The 9116-nt window shown below is 41.0% G+C and overlaps 1 long non-coding RNA gene across 1 annotated transcript; it reads right to left on the reverse strand.

Annotated features, from left to right (window-relative positions):
- Positions 1–1961: 1961 nt before the first annotated feature.
- LOC128145039 (uncharacterized) lies at positions 1962–8596 on the reverse strand. The gene is made up of 3 exons (XR_008236312.1): positions 8321–8596; positions 7890–7978; positions 1962–2063 (listed from the first exon to the last, which is right to left on the reverse strand). It is a non-coding gene; the product is annotated as an uncharacterized LOC128145039 (long non-coding RNA).
- Between the last annotated feature and the right edge of the window lie 520 nt (positions 8597–9116).

The raw sequence follows: 9116 nt of genomic DNA on the forward strand, positions 1-9116 counted from the left end.
ACTAAAAATCCTTCACAAATACTAAAACACTGCATGGAAAGACACAAACATCCACAGCAAAAATGAAAAACGGTATTTCTTTTTATCGACGCTGTATTTCTTTGAATCTGATCCTCGGTTACACTGAGGCCACCTTAAGCTGTTTCAGAGTATAAAATAAAAAAGCACGACTCAAAGGGATTTTAGATATAATTTAATCCTACTTTAAGAACACTTTTCCCTGTTGGCATAATATAAAGTGGTCCTAGTTTCAATGAGAACCTTCCCCTACTCTTGCAGAGACTCAGGACACTGAGGGCAGGGCAAACACAGTTTATTTACCACGGATTTTAACTCTGTACATCAAAATACAAAATACTCCTCATTGGCCTATTCTAATAATTCTGCACAACCGAAGAGAGAATCCAGGAGGGCTTCAGTGCAGCTCTATAATAAGCAACTGCAGAAACGTTTATCATTCCTGATGGCAAAGATTAAAAAATTCACCATTTATTTCAAAGAGATAAGTATGACACCTTAACAATTCTGTCTTTTCCTTACTGCAGACATTTCCATTTCAAGCCTTGACAATATTAAGGAGGAGATTTATTGGAGTTCATCACACAGCCTGGATCCTTTGGAGCCAAGGTATTTATAATGATGTAAAAGTGACAGTGTCAACAGTGATTTAAATCATTTAGTCACTATGATAAACACTGTGTTGCCCTAAAATTTAAGGGATGCACTGAGAACATAAGTCATCCAGAATAAAAAACAAAGTCAGTGGCAAACGGTTTGGGTTTGCAAAACCCATCGTGACCCAAAATAAAAGATTGAATGAGAGGAGCTAATGATGAAGTCATAATATCCATGAGAGAAACGCTCATGATATCTCATGAGCCCATGAGATAAAGACAGATGTCCTGTGTGAACACAGTACCTACCTTTATACCTGAAGAAGTCAGTACTGCATTTATCAGCAAAGAGCTAGAGCAGAACAGTATAAAGTACAGACAAGATGTTTGATGCTTGCCAGACAGCAACTGCTCTGGTTATCATTTTGCTTAATGAAGGTTTGATGTAGATCAACTCTTGATCAATCTGTTAGGTGTAGCCTGGGATAAATTAGAAAGCAAGATACGGAGATGGAGACAAAAAAAAAATCAGACTTCCACCCTAAACTTCTGTACTTTATATCAAGGTAGGAAGAGATGCACGAGAATGAGGGAAGGCAGGAGATGTCACTCAAGATGGCTGAAAGAGAATAAGAGAATTGATCTGAGAATGATCAGAGAAATTAACAATGAGGCAACAAAAATGTTACAAAGAAATATTTTGAACTCAGGAACCTTGGAGACAGATCTAAATTCAGAATTCCTCTCTAGAGGCTTAAAGAGAAGGGACACCGGGAAAACAAAGCAGCTAGGTCTCCAACACAAGATACAAGCAGGTCCTTCTGTAGGACATCACATCAGGAGCTGGGAGAGCAGGGGAAGAGCAGAGAGGTGAAGAAGTGTCCTCAGCAGCTTGAGATAGATACCTAATGGCCCAGCTATGCTATGCTCAGTCTATCCAGTATTTCCTCCTGTTCCCTTGGACTTGATTCCCCAAATTTCCTTCCCTCCTTACTAGCTAAGTTTGTCACTGTCAACACCATCTAAACAAACCATGGTGCTCCTCAGAGCACACCTCACCTAATCAAAATACACTGTACCACTGTACTGCGTAAAAAGTCCTCACCCATATAATTTGGGTTTCTAATTTGTAATTTTTAAAAAGTGTTGTTGTTCATACATTTCTGTTCACTTTTCAAAGAGGATCAAAAAATAATTAATGCACTGAACAAGCTGTAGGAAAGTTTGTTACTATGAGGTTTGTTAGAAAATTTCTTGTCCTCTTACAAGATCCTTCCAAGTTCTTCAAGGCCAAAGTGTCTTGAATACTTCCTCCTTTTCAGCAAATTAGGAATTAAACTCAGCTCACCTTGGAAAGTTAATTTTCCATCAATTTTGTGTGCAGCTGCCTATAGTGTGATAGAAAATGCCCTTCAGCAATTTTTATACTTCAGCCAGTCAGTTGTGGTTCTGAAAAAAAAAAAAAAAAGAAGAAATGACAGGCCACATGGGTACTATAAAAAGCATTTAGAAATGTACTTACAACAGGGAGCTGGATGTTTCAAGACTCAAAATTAGTAGCTATTTCCACCTAACTTTCTAGATTCAAAAGGAGTACTTAAAAGCAATTGAAAACTGTTGGTTGAACTTGGCATGAAGTCAGTATGGACAGAAGCAACATAAGAACAACAAATGGCTGTAGGAAAGCTATCCTGAGTGCATTTTCATTATGCCTAAGTAGGTATATGATTGCTTGCGTAAGCCTGCAGTGCACGTTCATTGTCAAAAGCGTGTTTCTGCACAGTCTGGCTGCGGCAGTCTCAGCCTCCCCTGCAGGGATCACTGAGTCAGCGGCAGAGGACAGGGGCTGAGAAGCTGTTTAGGTGGGCATGAGTCAGGTCCAGTGGCTAAACATAATAAATTTCTTCATCTCCCCCCCCAAATAAATAAAATCAAAATCGATTTCTATGTTGTAGCAAATTGGTATGGTTGAATTGTTTGGAAAACATACTAGCAATGGCTCAGCTCGGGAGAACTGCCCTGGGAACACTACAGAAGAGCCTTTTTGGTTTTGTATAGCCATAAACAGGAAATATGCCCTCAGCTTTCAGGGTGTAGTCCTGAAAAGATTTACCCTATGGGAACAGTTTTAACAGAGAAGAACAATCCCCTTAAATGAAACTGTCTGCTACAGTGAATAAAATAAATCTCATGTAGGGTTTTTTTTTAAATCAAACCCATAGCTTTTGCCACATTGTTTTAATTATTAAGGAATTATTTTAGTTATTAAAGAATTACTTGCTGCCTCGAGCAACATTTGGCAGAAGATGATGTAAGAGGTTTTGGTTTTTTTTTTTTGAAACAGTGGACTGTTCTATTTCAATATCTCGCAGATGAAATGTTATGATTTCCATCTTTCAAAATACTGGTTCAGACATCTAACGGAAGGTTTGCAAGGCACAAAATGAAAATTCAGCAGTCAGCAAAAGTTCTGGTGGAGAAAGCGGTGGAGGACAAAACTGGGCCTAACTCTTGAGCTTTGTCTGCTGCCCTGTTTGTGCCCATCACTGGTACCCTAGAAAAGCAACCAAGAAGCAAGCAAGAAGAAAAACTGTGAAGTGAAGCAACATCAGTTCCCAGTGCTTGTCTCCCCCAGTCAGCAGTGGGGCAAGCCATGTCAGTGAGTGGTCAGGGTCCTGGTGTAGCCTGGAGACCCTCAGTTATTGATGGACCCCACAAAAGGGATGCACGCTGCTGGCACAGGCTGCAGCATCTCTGGCCTGCTCCTGTTTACGCTGTGGCTGAGAACTTTTTTGGTGCCTCCTTTTCCGTGCCCCTCTTTCCACTCCTGTCACAGCTGTGAGCAGAGCGCCGCTGGCCCTGAGATCCTGTCCATAAACGGACTCCCCCAAATTCCTTCTGGGTCCGGTTTTCAAGCAGGAGAGGCAAAGAAATCCCTATCCTTTCTGAGATATTGTATGCCATGAAAACACAACAGTGAAGAGGAGTAAAATGTTAAATAAGACAACTAATGTTTTTTAGTACCCCATGAGAAGTGACAGACTCCCACTTACATCCTGTATAATGTTGCTATCTGAGCTGCTGTGTGTTTGAAGCAGATGGCTGCATCCGCAAATCCCTAGCAGGCTGCTTCGCCCTCTTTTTGCTTTTGTATTATTTCCTTAAGACACCTCCCATTTTTACTTCTAACAGCACATTTGTTGATTCTTCAGAGCCTAGAGATTTGACTTTTCGCTTTGGCTGACGGCACCGGTTTGAGGCCGCAGCAGCGGAGAAGCCCGAGCACGAGTCTCGCTGCTTCGCAGCAGTGGCTGCGTGGGGCTGCTCACCAACTGGTGTTACCAGCCAGGGCATGCATGGGCTAGTGAGACAAAAGCGACCTGCTTTTGCACCTCTTCCTGGCCAATGTAACTCTATTTTTTGGGGTTAACTTTTGTCTGCCAGCTAGTTAAAGCAGATTCAAGCGTTTTGCACTATGGGACCATCCTTTCTCTTTCTCCCTTGTGATTTCTGAAGGTATTTGGGGAAGCACAGCTGAAGTTAGGCTCTGAAAGAAATGTTCAGGCCACCAAGGGTCACAGTGGGAATTGGCTGCTTATGGGCTCTCAAATGGACTTCTCTGTGCTCTGCACCTCTCTTTTGGTACTACCTCTGTTTAAAAATCTGACTCATGCAGCTTTATTTGTCAGGGCAGATGGAGAAGGACAGAAAAGAGATTAGTTTTAGAGCTGGCTTATCCTGAGGTGATAGCTCTTTGAAATGTCAGCACTATTGATGATGGGCCTACTTCATCCACGTAATTAAACACGTCTACCGAAATGTCACTGCTGCCGCCCAGCGATCTGATGGACGGCTCTGGTTGGGGGACATTCTTAAACGGCACAGCCAAATTGTTGGGATGCTGTGGTCTCCGTCAGATGTCCCCTTGGTTCACAAGTGATGAAATGCTACTGAAGGCAAGGAAGGTTAGTCAGTGTTACATGAAATGATTAGTCTCGGTGTCTAATTGTCCTGTCTCTATTAAGGAATGGATTCACATGACCTTTTCCCACAACTCCCAATTTTTGACACATTCTACTGCCTAAACCTTGTTTTCTTAGCCCTGATTGAGCAATGCACATGGACTCCCTTCAGCAAATGACTGACAAAAGAGACTGTCTCTTTGTTGTAATTTGGATTTTATTTATTTACTGAAGGTACAGAAACCTGTTCAATGACACTCAGCAATCTCTTACTCCTCAAGGACGATGCTAGGATTTCCTCCTCAACCTGAGTTATACCTTGCCTTGCTGTTCTTCCATGGGAAGGCTAAAACAGAAACTGGCCCAAGGAGATTTCTAATGGGAAGAACTCCCTACTGAATATCAGAAAGTACACAAAGCTCAATATTCAATTTGGGAAAAGTAGGTCATGAATCTCTCCTCCAGTCATGCTGTACATCTATCTTAAAAGGAAAAAAAAGGGGGGGGGAAAGCAAAAAAAGAGAACCCTTAGCTCTTAGTGTGGCAAGAAATGTTCCAGGAAATGAAAATCTTATAACTGCTGCTGCTTGTCAAAGACCTCATGAAAAAGAAATGGAAGACAGTCACCAAAGGAAACTTGAGATGAGTTGTGGGACCTACTGCGCATTTTCTTTTTCCTTTGCTCTTCGAGGGAATTGCTTTCACCAAGCAGTGCAAAATATCAGGGTGTGTGCAGACAGCATTCTCCTGGAATTTGTGACAAACTGCTGCGGAGCAGTGTTAGATTCCATCGTTTATGTGCAAGATCTGGTTTTGGAGATAGTTTTTAACATTGCAGGCCTATATTGCAAAAAAAGAATGAGCCATTTCAGCTGTCAGTCTCATTAATTATTACACTTTCTAGTATTACTGCTATTTGTTGAGGCCAGTCCATTTTTTCCTAAGCTTTTATTTTTCAAAAATCTAACCCCTTGCCCAGACCCACAAACCTCAGGATGAAATATGTGCAGATTTTTCTTCCCTCAAAAGAAATATACTATTTGAGTTTTGATCTGTTGTAGTTCTGGGTGAAATATTCCAACTTTCATATAAGAAAACCCAGAGGTGCAAATGGCATTCCTCCCTACTTCCGCTGTTGGATAGCGGTAGCTCTCAGAGGCTTCCCAGCCAAGATGAATGACCTGTTGTGCTAGACTTCATCAAACATATAGTAGGAGACTGAGTCTACCACAAAGAGATTATTTTCTAGATGGAAAAACTGCATAAAGGGCAGTCAAAGGAAAGTATTGTTAGCTATATTTCACAAATAAGGAAACGAGACACAAACGTTAAAGCCTAAAACTCCTCAGATGCATTGAAACCAGTGGGAGCTTGGTGGATTATTGCTTGAATAAAGCAACATAACCTATGTCACACAGGAAGTCTTTGGCAAAGAAATGAACGGAGATATTGCAGAACCTGTGCCAGAGATCAAGAGTCTAGCTTTCTTTTTGAGGAAGAAAAGCTAAGAGGGAGTGAAAATTTCTGTCTGTGGGATATTGTGCTGACACACACAAGCAAGCAATTAGAAGGATAAAAGAATACGGTTATTCTGGAAAGTTACTCTGCAAAAGAGTTTTTCTGCCAATATTTGGTGAGGCATCTCACAAAGTAGGCAGAAAATTAATTCCATGTTTGTCTAAGTCGTTGTTTAACCCCAGCCAGCAATTAAGCAGCATGCAGCCCCTCGCTCCCTCCCCCCTGCAGTGGGATGGGGGAGACAATTGGCGAAAAAGAAGTAAAACTTGTGGATTGAGATAAAGACAGTTTAATAGGACAGAAAAGGAAGGGATGATGATGATAATAATAATAATAATAATAATAGTAATATACAAACTAAGTGATGCACAATACAATTGTTCACCACCCGCTGACCAATGCCCAGCCTATCCCTGAGCTGTGGTGCCCCCTGGCCAACTTCCCCCAGTTTATATACTGGGCATGACATCACATGGTATGGAATACCCATTTGGCTTGTTTCAGTCAGCTGTCCTGGTTGTGTCCCCTCCCAGTTTCTTGTGCACTTCCAGCCTTGGCTGGCAGGGCAGTATGAGAAGCTGAAAAGTCCTTGACTTAGTATAAGCACTTCTTAGCAACAACTAAAATATCAGTGTGTTATCAATATTGTTCTCCTCCTAAATCCAAAACACAGCACTATACCAGCGACTAAGAAGAAAATTAACTTTATTCCAGCTGAATCCAGGACAGTCTGGGAGTTTTTTAACCTGTCCTGGACCTTACAAGACTCAGTGATGCCATGGAAGAGCAGGCTGGAAGAGTGTCAGTAGGTTTGCTTCCAAGCTGTTCACTTTGGTTCACTCACTAACCTTGAGTGTGGCTTGAAATTGATACAGGCACCACCAGAACTAAAAGCGTATATTTCTAAAATTTGAACTTCATAGAATCACAGAAGGGTTGAGGTTGGAAGGGACCTCTGGATGTTATCTGTTCCAAACCCCTGTTTAAGCAGGACCACCTACAGCCAGTTGCCCAGGACCATGTCCACACGGCTTTTCAGTATCTCTAAGGAGGGAGACTCCAGCACCTCTCTGGGCAACCTGTGCCAGCGCTCGGTCACCCTCACAGGAAAAACGTGTTTCCTGATATTCAGAGGGAACCTCCTGTGTTTCAGTTTGTGCCTGTTGCCTCTTGTCCTGTCACTGGGCACCACTGAAAATAGCCTGGCTCTGTCCTCTTTGCACCCTCCCTTCAGGTATTTATGTACTTGAGGACCAATAGGTCAGATGCTTGAAGATATTCAATATGTGCATCTTTACGCACATATACAGTTGTTTGGAATAGCCTGGGCTTGCTTTTTTCTTTTTTTTGTTCACACATTCTTTTGGAAGGGTATAATTTATGTCGGTGGGAATTATAGGCAGAGTTGTTCTGGGTCAATCTCACAAAGCCCTTTACTGCATTTTTAGATAACCAAATAGATTCTTTAAAATCTACATTCTTTAAATGCTACATACTGTTAAAAATCTGGCTACAGTCCCATTGTATGAAGCACTCATGTATAAATATATTGCAGACTGAGAGCAGATTAGAATATGTAGTGTGCAATGAAGTGCAAGTTATAGCAGCGTATTTAAGACAGACATGAGCCTTCACAATGCCAGTTTCTCAAACCTGGAGGAAAACAGACCATTTAAAAAAACCCTATTCCATGGGATTATCCTGTGATCTGCCTCTCCTCTTTCAGTTTAATGTGCTCCTTTTAATTACCTTTACTAAATCTACATTTGATGAGTATCAGATGCTCTACTATTACCTTTACCAGCATTTGATCATCTCCCACAATGCTTTTGCAGTCCAGATGTTTTTTTCCATTCCACAGTTATATCAAAAAGTCTTGGACGTCTGGAACCAAAATGGAGTAAGAAACAGAAAACATACAAACAAAATACATATCTCTGAAACTTTGAACTAGAGCTTGTCTCGGAAAGATTTTTTTTGCTAGGTGGCAAAGGGGAAATGAGATTTGAAATACTGAGGAAACCCTGCATGGAAGAAATGAAAAAAGACATTTTCTTGAACAAGGTATAATTACAACTAGACACAGTTAAACCAAATACTTTTCCTATACAGTGTGTGTGAGTACAGTGACAAACGCAAAGAAAGAACATACTTGGCTACTTGCCGTATCAGTATAATTCTGGTTAATGCCCACTGCTACTTTTTCAGACAATTATAACCACTGACCATGAAGCAGGGTCTAAATGAAGTCTGAATCCTCCTCTGAATACACCATTCATCTCCTGTAAGAGGCAACGAGTGAAACAGAAGTCTACTGCATGTGAGGCTCTGTTTAGATCTTTAAAGTAAGAACACAGAATAAGTAAATTAAGCTGCGGGACTGTTTATTAGAAACAGGCTGTATATCTTAACTTTTCCCAAAGGACTGCATAACCACGGATCCTAAAAACCACAGACACACACACAGACACGCACTCACACACACTTTTGATTAGACTACAGCCAAACGAATTATAGCATAGTATAAAGAAAGAAGTCGCTATGAAGTGAAGTATGAATAAACCCTGTTTCATAGTAACTAAGGTATTGACACACGGTTTATAGATAAGCATAAATGGCCTTTTCCTCTTTTTTTGGTGGCTTTTATTACTTTTTCTGCTGATATTCTAGGAACATAACTTTGAACCACTGCTTTGTAACAAAACTTACACAAGGTAGAAAGACTGAAAACCATCAGCTTGGGGGAGAGTGCAGAAGATAGAACAGAGAATACAAGGAAAATTATAGAAATAGGAACTACAGATATGGTGAGCGAGTAGGAATAGAATTGATATGTCCAAGGAATCACAAGGAATAGAGATACATGTTTTTTCATAATGTACTGACATCTAGATCACAGCCAGGCCCTCTGCTCATTTCAGTACCTGTAACACCTGCTGGGTATTACCCCAAAACAGTCCACCTGTAGAAGGCATTCTGCTGATACTGGGTGATTTTGGTTTAAAACCTTCCAAAACTAATA

This window comes from Harpia harpyja, chromosome 8 (assembly GCF_026419915.1).
Source record: "Harpia harpyja isolate bHarHar1 chromosome 8, bHarHar1 primary haplotype, whole genome shotgun sequence".
Taxonomy (NCBI): domain Eukaryota; kingdom Metazoa; phylum Chordata; class Aves; order Accipitriformes; family Accipitridae; genus Harpia; species Harpia harpyja.